Source organism: Rhynchophorus ferrugineus, unplaced genomic scaffold (genome assembly GCF_030347505.1).
Source record: "Rhynchophorus ferrugineus isolate W39M unplaced genomic scaffold, kcgeb_rfMv2 rfM8, whole genome shotgun sequence".
Taxonomy (NCBI): Eukaryota; Metazoa; Arthropoda; class Insecta; order Coleoptera; family Curculionidae; genus Rhynchophorus; species Rhynchophorus ferrugineus.
Window position 1 is genome coordinate 3,248,046 of NW_027472587.1, and position 16,777 is coordinate 3,264,822.

The 16,777-nt window shown below is 27.9% G+C and overlaps 1 protein-coding gene and 3 long non-coding RNA genes across 5 annotated transcripts in view; all 4 read right to left on the bottom strand.

Annotated features, from left to right (window-relative positions):
* LOC143200521 (uncharacterized) overlaps nt 1-16,777 on the bottom strand; it is a 182,831-nt gene that overhangs the window by 56,046 nt on the left and 110,008 nt on the right. The gene's annotated exons all lie outside the window — the stretch shown is intronic.
* On the bottom strand, nt 1,832-2,992 carry LOC143200529 (uncharacterized). 2 transcript variants are annotated; one of them, XR_013006747.1, is made up of 3 exons: nt 2,875-2,992; nt 2,102-2,321; nt 1,832-2,028 (listed from the first exon to the last, which is right to left on the bottom strand). It is a non-coding gene; the product is annotated as an uncharacterized LOC143200529 (long non-coding RNA). The 2 variants fall into 2 exon arrangements; XR_013006746.1 differs by having other exon boundaries at nt 2,808-2,949.
* On the bottom strand, nt 5,540-6,011 carry LOC143200533 (uncharacterized). Its single transcript, XR_013006751.1, has 2 exons — nt 5,801-6,011; nt 5,540-5,747 (listed from the first exon to the last, which is right to left on the bottom strand). It is a non-coding gene; the product is annotated as an uncharacterized LOC143200533 (long non-coding RNA).
* Nucleotides 12,141-12,936, bottom strand: LOC143200527 (uncharacterized). Its single transcript, XR_013006744.1, has 3 exons — nt 12,800-12,936; nt 12,549-12,727; nt 12,141-12,350 (listed from the first exon to the last, which is right to left on the bottom strand). It is a non-coding gene; the product is annotated as an uncharacterized LOC143200527 (long non-coding RNA).

The window sequence follows — 16,777 nt, forward strand, 5'->3', positions numbered from 1 at the left end:
ATTAACTCTGCTATTTCAGAAAACGAGTTTCAGTAGCTTTTTTATATCTGGATAAAAGATATATGTTTAAAGGAACTTACAAAACGAAGTCAATTCTCTTTGTCAATAAAAACTGGGTTGTGTGGCAGCTTTATACTATTATTCGAGAAACAGTAGCCATAAAGTACCCCATAAAAAATTTTTTGTATATAGTTACGTCATCATTTAAGGGAAGATGTAATAAAAATTTTACGCTAATATAGAACGGTTTGATAAATTTTATGAATACCATAAAATTGTTCCCGTGGTTTAAAGAAAAAATCTCCACATTTTCCTTTACCTGAGGTCCATCTTGAGTTGAATTTTCATATTTAACGTATCTTTTTGCATATCTAAAATGACTTAAAATATTTTTCATTCTCCTTATTATATTTGCTTTTTACTTTCAGGTTCATCTAACATCTTGGTCTCGTTGACTTACTGATTCGGATATCAGAGATAGAATTTAAACCTTTATTGTATTTTCAAACTTATCCTTCAATTAATTAATATAACTAAAAAACTAAAGTTACTAAGAGTTTTATTTTTCATCCATTTTTGACTATTATAGAACAAGTATAGACGTACATTTTAATGTTCTTGTTATAAATACCATTAAGTAATTCTCAGAAAAGAGAACGCTATTTAATAATCCCGTAAAACCTAATAATAAAAGTATCACGCGTAAAACTAGATCATAAAAATAATAACGGTTTTACATGTAGTGGAAATTTGTTTAAACAATTTCCACAAACTCTTTAATAACGTTCAGCAATAAACCGATTAATAGGAGAAATATTGCTCCATAATATTTTTTAGTCAATATATACAGATATATCGTTTTAGAGTTTAAAATGCTTTAAATGCCACTTGTCTGGGTTTACGACGGGAAGGCGTATGAAATTTCAAGTAATTTTAGGTGTGCCATAAAGGCGAAAATATGTTCAAGGAATTTATACCAAGAACAAACATATTATGTGGATTGCGCTGGCTGAAAATGGAGTTTTCGTGTTGTAAGCAACGGACAATATCGATAAAAATTGGTAATATAAAGAGTGTCTCAAAGTTTGAGTAAGATTTAAACTTGCCGGCATTTGTTGATTGATAATAGAACTGGAGTCAAATGATCATCAATGTAATCAATAGACTTAACTTTTTTAAATATAATATGTTACTATAACCAAAATGTGTTAAAACAGGAAATAGTGAAATTTTTAATAAGGAATTTCTTCCACCATTCCAAATTGTCAAACTTAAAAGAACATTTGAATGCTATTAAAACTTTTATATAAGACCATTCATCTCAAAAGTCATGAACTATGAGCCGATAGCTCTTCGTATTTTCCACAACCGCCATATTCGCCCTATTTTAACACTCTCCAATATTACTTAAAGTAATTTAACTAACAGCTTCGAAAATAACGGGAAAAAGCATAATATAAATAATTATTTCGAAGCTGAAGAAGTAGAGGAAATAAATAATAATAAACCCAATAAACTAATTCTTATTCGACAGACTTTGTCCAATGCCCTTTATCAATTAGACATATCTTGAGTGCATTTGAGAAATCAATTTCAAGAAATAAAGCACACAAGAATATTATTATATAACTATAAATAAATAAAATATTTTGTGAAAGCTTTATATGATTTATAAGATATGATATCCGAACGATATAAAAACATTATATTAGATAAATTAGAAACAACTGTACGAGTTGTTACTTAAGTTTGTTTATTGTAAGTATTAAGTTAAAATTTAAAACATGATATATAGCAAGAATTGGGACAGAAAGAAAATAAAACTAGAAAATATTGAGACACGATTTTATTTCCGTTGTTTTATCAAAATCAAAGTTATATCGTTCGAGTTTTTTCTTCGCTGGACAAGTCAAATAAATGTGTTCGTTAGTAAGCAACACTCATTTCCGGATTTGATTGATTATTTGTACATATCCACAACATCCTGAGACAACACGAGCAGGCTTAGAAGTATAAGTTGTTTCTTAACTACAAAAAAAATATTTTAAAAATTCAAATCAATTAATTTTATTAAGAATTCGGAGAAAATGGATATACTTACTCTCACATCCCGGAGAGAGATGTCAGATGGTTTATAGTCCAAATAGTGTTGGAAAAGTCTTCTGGTGGACCAGTAATATGGGAACCATACTCTGGATCTGTAAGACCAATCATCGGTGATAGTAATTGGAGGAGAGAATCTGTAGTTTTTGAAATATTTCGAATCCGGCCAGTACGTGTAGTCATAGCCGTGAATGGGATCCCATCGTGTTTCAATCATTCTACAAAACAAAACTCATTACTGCAACTAATGAAAATATCGAGAATCAAATAGCCTCAGAAATAAAAAGTATCAAAACTGAAAAACATATTTATTTTTGACCGAAGAGGATATTTAAATAATAAAAATAAAAATCAATTGATATATTTACATATTTTAAGTATCGAGATAAATAGCATAATAATAATTAAATAATATTAATTTTCGTGTATAGATATTGTTCAATTTATTATAAATAAACAGCTTAATAAGTAAATATAAACAAATATTTTGTTCAGTTAAAAAAAACAGTACAACACAAATAATTTGAGCTTCTACATTGATTTAAAATATAAGGAACACGTTAAAAAATATGGTGTTCATTTTCTCTTAAGTTATTAGGAACAACTTTTTTATTATTAAACGTTTCTTGAAACTTTTTTTTCTGTTCTGAGGCTAAGAAACTCCGAACGAACTTTAAAAATTAAAATAAAATATCTGTACTTACTTGAATGTTATCTTCTTGAATCACGATTTTGACCAAAACTGAACGCACTAGGACCGAAATTTCTCACCTGAATTTTTCCCGAATTCTTAAATAATCCTTGACCAAACGCCAAATATCTGTTGGGCACGCCCCTATTGCACTATACCTGGTGACTCATAAGTTCGCGGACGTGCGATGTCTAACCGCATAAGGCTCGCGGAATCTAATAATCTGGATTCAGGTTGTTCTCAAATTCACGCGTGGCAAAATATCTGAATGTTTCCAGACGGTTTGTGACTCACCGATGACGCTAACACAGGTGTAAAAATATATTTTTCTAAATTTACAGAAATAAACTAAAAATTACTTTCGTGTTAGTATACAGACTTAGTAATATTGCTATTTCTGATCTTGGCTGTACTTGTGTTGTAATAATATGCATAACATTGGTATTTTAATACGTCCATTTTCACCTACTGTCAATTTTTGACAGTCACAGATTATCATCACTATTTTTATATAGTAATAAATAAAAATTATTCTAAGCCTATAGTACTTTTAATGTAATTATACAATATGTATATTTTTATTTAATAATACAAATCCATTTACACATTCATTATATTTATTTTTTTAAGCAAGTAAATTCTAAGATTTTAATTGATATGATGTTTATAAAATCAATTGTACTTCAGGACATAAAAGTTATTGTATTAAATCTAAGACAATAACAATATATAGGGTGCGGCAAAAGTCCCGCAACCATTTTGATTGCGCACCATCTTAGTTATGTGACATTTAGCGTAGTTACGCTTTAACCATTGTGTTGTGGAGACGTCTAAATTTTATTATGGATAAATATACGCCACAAGAGCGAGAAGAAAAAGTAACAATATTTATTGAATATAATAACTCCATTGTTGCCACTCAGTGGAAATTGCGTCAATGGTAGCGGGACTTTTGCTGTACCCTATACGAACAGGAGATTAATTACGAAATGTTGAAAAAATAATTTTTTAAACTAATGTTGACTGAAGGTGATATAAATTACATACAAACTAATTAATGTCTTCAGTTATTCCATTATCACACAAAATCACCAGTGTATTTCTCTATAATACCTATAATAAATTTTCCATTTATAATAACTCTGAATTATCAGATCTAATCTCAGCATTTTTAAAATTTTATTTAGTACTAAATTTTTAAATAGTATTTATGTTATAATTAAGATGTATATATTTTTATAAATAAAATGTTTTTAATTAAAATATACATTTTAAATCTAATGCTAAAAATATTTCCACTTGTGGCGCTCTATGGTATTTTGAAACGCATATTAGTCACAACTTTTACATGATTACATTCTATGCCTGTCTATTTTATCGTCAGAAAAAATTGAATCCTAAGGGTTTTTATAACCTTTGATTTTACTATGGTATTTAATATTTTCTGTATTATATCTCAAACATTATATATACTGAGTGAAAATATATATACTGAATAAAAATGAGTAAGAAAATTAATTAAAAATATTATTTAATGAATTACTAAATTTACTGTAACGAACTAAATTACTTTGCTGTTATACACTATTTGAAACATTGTTATTTCTAAACTATGATATATATAAGTGTGTGTGTGTATATATTTGAATTTAATAATATAGGCCCTTTTTTATCTATTATCAATTATTGACAGTTGCAGATCAAATTTTTGTCAAAGTTGCATTAGAACAAATTAATTCAAAGGCACTTACGATATTTGATTTTATTATGGCATCTAAATGTTTTAAAATAATACCTGAAATATCATATATGCTGACTGAAAATATTCATACTAAATAAAAATTAGAAAGAAATTGAACTAAAAATGTCAAATTTCGTTTGCCATTATTTCTGTTGTTATAATGTTAATTTAAGTTAACTTAGCTATTCTTATTGCACGAGTACATTATACCTAATTGATGTTTAATAATAAGTTTATATTTTCATCTTCTGTCAATTTTCGATAGTTAGAGATTTTAACAAATGAATTCAGTAGTTGAGAAGTTTTTATACTCTTTGATTTATTTTTAAATGGTATTTAATGGTATACCGAATTATATTTGGAGAAAAAATGAGAAAGAAAAATAACTGAAAAATGACATTTTGATTAATGTATATAACTTATAATATTCATTATTCTAAACTAAGCTATACTGATGATAAGATGTCTAACCCTACGATGGTTGAAATTAAATTTATATAATATCTAATATTTTCTAATTTATAATAGCTACGATTTTACACCAAATTAATATTATAAAGAACTTGAGTTTTTGACAATAAAATATTGGTTCTCTACTACCACTATGATCTTTGATATTATTATAACACACTTTTTGAATCATATTGGTTAAATAAATTCATACCGAGATTAGAAGGAAAAACATTCATAAATCATATCGCAAGATTCGATTCATCAACGTGAACAAGTAGCCCGAGAATGACCGTTTCCCAAAAAAAATCCACTAAAATATCGCGTCTTGAAGACCAAAAAATAAAAATAATTCAGATAACTTCCGAAAACGGATATATCTTTGATTGATGATCATCTGATGGGAACCGAACTAAAAAGCTTATCTTTGACTTGAAGCGACCGAACTGACGAAATAAAATAATGGATTGAGAATAGATTTTTATGACGTGTTGTTCTATTCAATATTATCTGAAAAAATCCCCGAATTTTTGTTTCAATAATAGATTCATAAATAGATTTTACGTTATTTTATTTTAAAATAAAAAATCTACATTTGCTAAATCGAGCAAGAATATAAATTAAAAAATCGTATTTAGTATAACCGATTAATGCTTTAAACTATATCTACTAATCACCACTAAATTAACAATATTTAATGAATCACAATTCCAGATCCAGATCTCAACTCCAATATTTATGAACGTACTGGTGCTGTCTCAACTAAAAAAGTTTACTCTATAATCATTTTGTCTATCGTCATTAAAACAACTTACTCTGAGGTCTCTAAGCAGCAAGTTATTTAAATAACGTCGAAAAGGTTTTAGAGGGGTGTATATCTGGTAATAGAGGGGCCATGAATCATAGTAATCACTAGGCTTTGTTATTCTGTAGTCGGGCAAATCAATAGCAACGTATTTTGAATTTGGCCAACAATCATAATCAATGATTCCATAAGTGGGTTTGTATTGAAGTTCAAGCATGTTTGTAAAAGAAAAGCGTATTTTTCAGTAACGCAGCTCTAGAAATAACATATAGTTTGTAACATATAATTGGTATTCATTTTCAATATGAGTTCATTACTTAATAAATTTGATCTCTTTTCCTATGTTTTCAATACTCTGGTAAATTTATGATATTATTCAGTATTATATATGAACTTAAACCACATAATGGTACTATGTTATATATTTTGTCGTCTGTTAATTAGTTAAAATATCGTTGAATTTCTGCACAATTTATAACTACGAACCCTGACAAACACAAACAAAACATCTTGTTTGTCCTTCGTAAAAACTCTTCTAAATATAAAACAATTGCGTTTTCGTAGTTAGAAAAACTGGCGACGTGACGATAAATAACGAATATTTTAAGAATTATGTAATAAAAAATAAATACAGCCATAGTTAAAAAAATAAAAAAGTCAAGTGATAGTTTTTTAGCTTCCCTGTCCCTTGCTGAATATATAAATTCAAATGGCACAAGTATTGTCGCTACAGCAAATAAAGCTCAGGCAAGCAAAAGAAGAAAGGTACAAATCGATAGCACTGAATAAGGATAATATTACTCTCACAGTATATGAAGTGAAATACAAGCAATGTTCTTCTTAATGATATGAATTTGGACATTCCAATTAATACTAATGCAAAATAAAAACCCTATAATCAATCTACAATCGCTTAATAAAACTAAAATGGTAAATAGTCATATCAGTGTCCACAGTGAAGTACGTAAAGAGATAATCGATAGGCATTGTATATTGTACCTTAAATAATGAAATTGTAGCGTTGAATATTTAAAGCCAACTAGTTAAAATTGTGTAAATATATAGCTAAGAATTTAATAAAGAGTGAATGGTTTAACAAGGGTGGTCATAGTCCAATAACAATATAACAATAAATAGTAATATATCGTTTTTGGAGTACCGTGTTGAAAATGCTTAGAAAATATTAAATAAATATGATATTTAACACATTTTAGCTTAGTCCAGATAAATGCCAACATTTTAGTACGCAGGGAACCGATATTTCAACAACTAACGCCTAGATGGCTCCAATGCCAGTTTAAGATCGTAACTGCTTAAACATATTAAAATTGCATTTACTCTGATATTTTTTACTTTAAAAAGACATTTATTAAGAAAATTGTTACAATAAATATTAATCAAAATATTCTTCAAGCGTCTAAAGAATTCTCTCTATATTCTATATTAGTTAACTATAAAAGTCTATATTAGTTAACTAATCAATACAATGAAGAAGTGTAAATATGGATCAATATTTACCCAGCTTTTTTACATTTAGTAACGTCTGATAGTCGAGTAATCTTAATAATAATCATATTTGTAAATAATTATTAAAACATATATTTACATTGATAGTTCCTATTTTCATGGATAGATTATTATCGCTGATTCATGATATCCAAGATTTTACACCCAATATAGACGTAATATATTCTCCTTAAAAGGAACTTTAATCAATTATATAACAGTTCCATTATATTTTGAACTGCATAAATTATTAACAGTTCTCTAGATCTGATCTTCCACTGATAATAGGCTGCAATTGACTAATTTCTTTTCACCGGGCACATCAATATACAAATCACGTAGTTTTGTTAAATAATCAAGAGTCTAGGATAGAAAAAATAACAAAGAACAAGACATAAACATTAATTTTTTCTCAAAAATTACTACTATGCACTTTGTATACTTTATTGCTATATTTCTATGTTTGTTATACAAACGTATATCCACGTTAAATCACTGTAGTTGGCAAAAAACGAACGAAACCTTGTTTCATGAACTTATATTTTAATATACCCGAAGTTTAGATAAAGCCGGCCAATTTAATACAAACACCTAAAAAATTCAGAAGGCAACTTGAGGCCAACTTTAAAATTAGTTTTTGTTTAGAAACAAGCCGAGTTACCGAAAAATTTTAGCGTAGATTAGTTTCTTTGAAGCTTAACATTGCGTGTAAGACCAGAAAATTAAAAACAACCCTTTAGTGTCGTCAAAACTTTGTGTACAAAATAAATAAGTTGTAATGTCAATATTTTAAAGTTTAACTAAACATTTTTTGCGTGTTTCACGATCATTATCACGTCAGCTTTATATTAACTGTAATATATGAGAAATATTTTTGATAAATTTCTGAATATCTGAATATGCAGAGTATATACTTACTAATAATCACGAGAGTTTGTTGTTTAGTGAAACTTTAGATATATTTTTCTATAATAATTTCTATAATTTTCTGTAATTTTTTTAACGATCGGTTGACTAGATGTTGACTTTGACAAATACTACATCGAGCTGTCTTTTATTTTTTTTAAAGATGTAATGTCTTCATAATGATGTCATGAGAGATTGATGTGAATGAGATATCATTCATAATTAATTATATATTTTCGCTTTTTTTATCATCCATTAAGTTTAATATAAAAATAATGTATTTTTGTATCAATTCTTCTCCAATTTTGGACGTTTATCGATAATAAGTTAATTGTATATAATACATTATGCTTCTTAGTTTCATTTTATTTTAAAACATGTCAGCATTATACCCAACCTTAAAGTAGGTAGGACTATTTGAATAATTCCCGTGTATTATTGAGAGAAAAACCCCAATAACTATACATCAATTTGGGTTTCTTAACAGACATTCGACGATTGACCACACGTAATTTAAAAGGACAATGAAATTATAAAGATATTTTCAGCTGTAAATAGGTAGCACAAGTCTTAGGAAACGTATCACATGACAGAAAGATTTTGTTCAGAAGCTGCAGAAAATGTTACCAAAACAACACACTGAACTATTGAAATCTGACATTATAGCCAGAATGTTTATAGTCAGACAAGAAGAAGCCTACTCTATAATAAAATAATCTAAAGTAGGTGTACCACAAGAAAGTTTATTGGGAACAATTCTTTATATCTATTTCATATTTACACGTGGGATATACCACAAATGGAAAATATCACGATAGCTGCATTTGCTAATGTCACTTCGATTCTTGCTGTCGGATTCAACAGCAAAAAGCCGCACAATAGGCAAGCAAATTACAATAGGCAAGCCACATTCTAAATAGTGGGGCCCAAACATAGAAAACTAAATTTGACGAAGCTAAATTCGTGAATGTACAGTTTACATATAATCAGACCGCGCAAACAATAATAACAATAAATAATACTATAATTCCAAATACCAACAACGCTAAGTACCTCGGTATGAATCTTGATGCAAAACTTCACTGGAAGGAATGTGTAAAATAGAAAAGGAAAGAACTAAAGTTGAAATGTGGGAAAATATATTGGTGAATTTGAAGAAAATCACAATTATCAGTACATAATAAATTGCTATTATATGTGCAAGTATTGGAACATATATTGTCATACGGAATTCAATTATGGGGATATTCCGCGAAAACTAATATACATACAACACAAATTTTCTCGAACGAAGTCTTGACAAGTGTTATACGTACACCGAGATGCTACATAACTGATTATTTACATCGAGACCTTCAAATACTGACTGTCACTCAGGAAATCAAGAGAACTGCAAAGAGGCATGAGGACAGACTTCATTATTAACGCAATATCGAAGACAATTAAACTCCTTTCTGATCCTGCGTAGTGTAGTGTAATCAGGTGAATTTTAGAAAAAAAGCCACGTTAAAAAACAAACAATATCACACGAGAGACTAAGATAGGACCAATGAGTCTTCCTAGATATATACCTATATTTAACTTATTGAAATGATACCTTATAGGTTAGTGGACATATATTTTACACATAAATATAACATATAAATTTTACAAATATTCTCAAGTATTTTATATAAAGCTGCAACTTGTTCCTGTATCGAGAATACTTAATAACTTTTACTTAAAAAACTTGTTTGCTTTTCCAATTATTCAACATAACTGTTTCAATGAATATCTGAATTATTTATTATATTCAGCACATTAATACTAAATTCCAGATATATCAGATTAAGCTGTAGTTATTTTTATATATGTTGGATCAGTTCACCTATATTTATTGATAACATTATTGAGAAAACTTCATTCATATGATTATTCAAAATATCAAGAATGAATAGGAATTATATGTTACAGTCACGAATATACCAACAAAAAGCATTACTGAAACAACTACAACATCTACACATTCTAGTAATACTTACAATTATTTTCTCAAATACAAATAATCACTATCTATTGATAAACAAAACCTGTTCGTTAGTCGAATCTTTTCAGGTGCGATGTCGAGATACTATTTCGGATATTTTAAAATTATCTATAGGCGAGAATGTTGCTTCTGGCACCCTTCCAGATATATTGTTTATAGTGAATGCGCCTTACGTATGTGTCAAGCTTATTTCGAGACCTGCGGTTATATTATTGTGGCATTTTAGCAAGAAAAAAAACAAATAAATCTTAATTATATAAAATTCAAACAAACTAATAAGCTGTATCATATGTTTTTCACTATTTGCATATTTCTGACACGAATCAAACGAAAAAAAAAACATTTTAGATTTGGTTGAACTATAAATAAGTTTAGATTAGTTTAGGCTTTAACACATTTTGGTTTTCAAAATATGACATTCAACCATCTGTTAATTGTCATTAATTGTATTTTCGATTAAGAATTTTCTAAACATACTAATGAAGCATATTTTAATTTCTTACTTACACTTGCGATTAAAGAATTTTGAAATAAATATTAATAATATAGAAGTACTTCCATGTTGTTTTAAGATCCAATATAATTTGAAGCATCTTTTAATTTTTTAATTATTTTATATTATTTTCAAACATTTTTACAGCATAGCAATAAACCATAATAGTAATAGTAATTTAAATTAATAATATTGGATAAAGAATGCTGTTTTTGGTGTTTTTTTTTACTATAGGGATTAAATAATGTAGAGATTTTTTAGATCAGTGTAAGTTTAGAGTGGTTTAAGCTATAACTCATTTTAATTTTTATAATATAACATCTGATAATTGTTTTTAATTATTATTTCGATAATTTTCTAAACATACTAATGACATAAAAGCACTTCCGAAATGTTTTAAGATCCGATACAATTTGAAACATATTTTAATTTTTTACTTATTTTATATTAATTATACCAACATTTTTATATCATAGCAATAAACCATAATGTTACAGTCATTAAAGCTAAATGTTGTAAATGGTGTTCATTAAATACTGCTGTTTTTAGTGATTTTTTAAATATATTCAACCGTCTGTCAATTATCATTAATTGTATTTTTGATGAAGAATTTTTGAAATATATTGATGAAATAGGAATACTTCCAAGGTATTTTAAGATCCAATGAAGCATCTTTTAATTTCTTAGTTATTTTATATTATTTTGAAATATTCAAATAGCATAGCAATAAAACATATTATTATAGTAAATTAAACTAAGTAGTGTTTACCAAACACTGTTATTTTTAGTTTTCAATTTAATTTTTTGGTACCTAATAAAGATCATTTTAAGGGGGCATTATAATCTAAAAAATCCATTTTGTTCATATTTTCAAGGCTTAACTCTTTAAGAAAATGTCCTTATAGGATATATAATTAGATATTAATTATAAACGAAACTTTTTTCCAGTCAGTTGACATGATATTTCCAGCTCTACTGTAAACTAAAAACAACAAAACTAAAACAGCAGTAAAATATTAACAAAATTTTTACTATTTTTACTTATACTTATATATACTATATTTATTATAAATATTTACTAATTTACTATTATTTAAAAATTTAGAAATGTTGAAATATTAGTAAAAATAGTATCGTATATTAAGACACCCGTAATTTTCTAAAAAAAAACGTGTCTGACTTTGGTACGATAGCAGTACTTCCCTATATTAAAAATTTTCTTTTTTTTTTCTTTGGGGGAAGCTGGATCACAACTTTAAAGAGTATATTTCTTAATGTGTACAATTGTACACAATGAGATATGATAGTATGAACAATAACTACAACATATTAACAACAATTGATACGAAATATAGTTTATTATTTGTTATTAAAATACTATTTATATACATTCTGTATTTTCATAAATAATAAATCAAGTTACATTTTAATAACTATTTTATTTAAAAAAATCAAATTACAAAAACATGAATTGGCAGTTATTAACGTTTAACAATTAAAAAAATAAAATATTTTTATAAATTAGGTAGGCTTTCGAGTTTGGTATCGGTTTTAATAGAGACTGTATTTCGACACGCTTGAGCTGGTTTTTACTAAGCTGCTTTGGTTCGAATAAAGGGTTTGTCTGAACTGAAACGTAAATTTATTAAGTCAGTATGTTTCGATGGAAACTATTGGATTAGGAACGGTAAATATTTGATTAATTTGATTAAGATCCGAGGAATCGGTAAAATAACAACTGAATTCGATGACTTAGTCAAACTCAACTATTTTCAAGCAAATATTTACCATTTTCCCGTACTAAATATTAAACAAAAGTCATATTACCAAACTTGGAGTGGTCAACCATCTCCTGAATGGTCTATTTCTGAACGTAATCCGTACTCTGTATGGCCAGAAGTCGTAAAAATCGTACGATCTGTGAATTCTGTAGTCAGGAATAGATCTGGTGTCACCCAGATAGTATTCGTTTCCATAAACGGGATTGTACCGTGCTCTGAGCATTGCTAAAATACAATAACGTGCAATAATATCTAAACTACTCAACTAATATCGACGAGAAACACTTTGATACTTACTAGTTCTGTTTGAAGTTAACGCCAGACCACAAACCGAATGAATGTTTTCGGAGTCCGGTCCGTTTTTCACAATGTTAACTTTATCTGGATCAGTGCCAATGCCGTTCGCAACGCGTATTTGTAAAAAAAACGCGAAAATGTTTTAAATTGCACAAGACCCAACAATGATTAATACTTTTGTCATGGAATGTCATGGATTTATGTATCATTTGGAATTATTTTCGTGAACGTCTGCTGTTGTTTACGGTATAAAGTTACAATTATATTCATTTTAGGGAAAATTCCACTCGAATAGAATAAAATCCTCAATGATTCATTCAGACTGCCCACGATCAAGGCTATAAATCACTAACAACATTAATAAATGGACGGATTAATTCAAAATAACTGAAAGCTGTTATTTCAACGATTTTATATATAGTTATTTTATTTACAAAATAAAGGCATCACATACAAATTCAGGGTAAGTCTTTTCAGGTCGCTAGTTTTCTTCTCTTTTGTCAAATGAATCAGTTCTAATCTATTGCTGATATTATTTCAGTTTAGGCTTTCTATCCTTACATATTAATATTGCTATAGGAAGCACACTAGTGCCCCTATAGCAATATTAATCTAATCAACATTTAATTGTTTCATTGTTTATTCTGTAAATTTAGAATCTATATTATTCTTTGATCATCGCCATATATTTGCCATAAGTTTTCACAAGTTTATGTTTACTGGCTGATGAAAAAAATTCTCCCATCTTGCTTTTGTTGCATCTAAATTGTTTATTTGTTAATAAAATTTAAGTTCAGATACACGTGATGATATTTACATTTAATTAGCATCATTAGTTGCCAAATACTAGAATTTTCTTGATTGTTTTGATACAATTATTTGACCTGCAGTATTACCATCTACAAATACAAACATAAATGTCAGTCAACCCATGGCAGTTTCAAATTATTGTCATATTTACGAGAAGCATCACTTTTCATCAATTTTGCCTCATTATTTATAATTTCTGTCAGATAGTTTTCATACAGCTTTTGTAAATTTTAACATTTTAATGGGTAAATAGTTTTTAGATCTACTAGCTTCCAGAACTAAACCTTCCTTGTAACGTATAAACCAAGAAAGAAAAGAAATTGCTTGATAATATTGGAAAATGTTTTAAATTGCATAATACCCAACAATGATTAACACTTTTGTCATGGAATATTTGATTCATCTATCATTTGAATTTTTTTTGTGAACGTCCGCTGTTGTTTACGGTATATAGTTACAATAATGTTCATTTTAGGGAAAACTCCACTCGAATGGAATGAAATCCTCAATGATTCATCAAGACTACCCACGACTAAGGCTATAAATCACTAACAAAATTAATAAATGGACGGATTATTTAAAAATAACCGAAAGCTGTTATTTCAACGGTTTTATATATAGTTACTTTATTTACAAAATAAAGGCATGACATAGAAATTCAATTCAGGGTAAGACTTGATAGGTAGTTTTCTCTTCTTTTGTCAAATCAATCAGTTATAATCCATTGCTCATATTATTTTAGTTTCATTTTCCGATCTGGAGAAATGGATTGGAAAAAATACATATTCTGACGGATCCTTAAATTTTTCATATGACTATGTGATATGAACAGGGTAGTAACTCTATCAGTCTTTCAATGAGACACACTAGTGCTCCCTATAGCATTTATTAATCTAATCAACATTTTATCAAATGTTGTACAAACTTTCAACCGTTTTACATATAGTTACTTAATTTATAAAGTAAATGCATAACTTAGAAAATTCAGTCTAGGTTAAGAATTAGTAGCTAGTTTTCTTTTCCTTTGTCAAATTAATCAGTTATTGCTGATATTAATTAAGTTTCATCTTCCTATCTCGAGAAATGGATTGGAAACAATACATATCGCAACGGATCCTTACATTTTTCATAAAACAACGTGATATGAACAGGGAAGTAACTCTATCAGATTTTCAAAGAGACACACTAGTGCTCCCTATGGTAATATTAATCTAATCAACATTTCATCAAATGTGTACAAGCTTTCAACGATTTTACATATTGTTATTTAATTTATAAAGTAAAGGAACTACCTAGAAAATTCAATTCTTTTTAAGACTTGGTAGCTTACGATCGGTTGCTGATATTATTTCAGTTTCAGAGATAAGTTAAAAGATAGATAGAAAACAACATATCATGCAGTAGTTTTTTACATTTTCATAATACAGAGTGCTTTGAAGAGGGTGCTAGTCGCTCAATCAGACATTCCCAGTAGTAGTCCTAACCAAATCAACATTTCAATAAATTATATGAACTTCTGAGAAGTTTCAGTCTTTGGAAAAAATTTAAATATAAGGAGAAACAATGTTTGAGCACAAAAATGGTACTTGTTACTGTTACTGTAAGTTACTGGCTCTGACACAGCAAATCTCTTGAGAATCTGCTGGCATGCATTTATTGCTAACGTAGAAACCTCAGAAATCACAAACTCAATGTGCTGAAAGGGCATTTCTATCAAACCTTCTAAAGCATTACCAAGAACCTGAGAAACGAGCATCAACAATAAAATGTGATGTTATAATCCTAAATACAATAAAGAAAAGCTTCTCACGTAGAATTCAAAGAAATTATTTTACTAACTCTAGAAGCCGGAACATCCTTAATTAAGCTCCTGCAATTATCTCTTTAAGACTGGAATTGTATGATCCATTATTTCATAACTTCATCTTAGTCTATGGATCGCCGACCAAAATCTCGGATCTCAATATTTTTTAATTCAAAATAAATGGTGAAAACAATGCTAATTAGTTATATAATGCGTAAATATTGCCGATCCTTACTGAATATGGACAAACAATTCAAAATAATCCCTATTTGCAAACAATTGGCAAACGAAAGGCAATTTCAAACTGAAAGTTTTATATACACTTTAAATAATAATAAATTTTAATTAATTATATTATTATTTCAATTGCTATTTAATAATAATTTAATTAAATATTTCTCCAACTAATGTAGAGTTGATAGAAAACAGTGAGTGTTTAGACTCTAATTGTTTTTGTGATCTCATTAGATCATTAAATATTGAATGAATCTCATACAGACATACTAGATTTCTTTCGAAAATTATGTAAAATGTATGTATGTTTATGTTTATTTAGTGATTACAAAGGAAAAAGTTAAACAAATTCTTAATCATTTACTTTTCTTTTATTTAAGTTTATACATTTTTATTACAGCTAGTTAGAAGTGATAATGTTAATCCTGTTCGTTAAAATTTATCAGGAAATTATATGTTTCTCACTTTAAGCGAATGAACAAAACAAAGTCCTGCTTCTGAAGAGTGTATAATCACTGAGACAATTGACTGAGACTTTTTGATCTGAGAATCTTGATCTCTTTCATTTAAAAATTATTATTATGTAGGAATCATCTAGCCATTAAGATGGTAATGAATAATTACTATTATAAATGTACACCAACTTAAATATAACATAATCAAATCCCAAGTATATGGAAATTTATATATAAATTCATCTCATATTACTACACCTGCAGTTACTAATCGTTTTGATCGTTATAAAATCATATTTATTTGATAAATTTAGAATCTAGGTTATTCCTTGCTCATCGCCGTACATACGCCATAAGTTTTCACAAGTTTATGTTTACTAGCGTATTGAAAAAACCACCAATCTTGCTTATCTTGGATCTAAAATGTTTATCATATTAATTAGCATCATTAGTTACCAAATACTACAGTTTTCTTGATTCTTTATATACAATTATTTGCACTCTAGGGCACCTAAGCATCACCAAAGCATCACTTTTTAACAATCGCGCCTCATTATTTATAATTTATATCAGATAGCTTTCATATAGCTTTTATAAATTCTAACATTTTAATGGGTAACTAGTTAACTAGTTTTCTGGTAAAGAGTCTCCAAAACTAAACCCTCCTTGTCATGT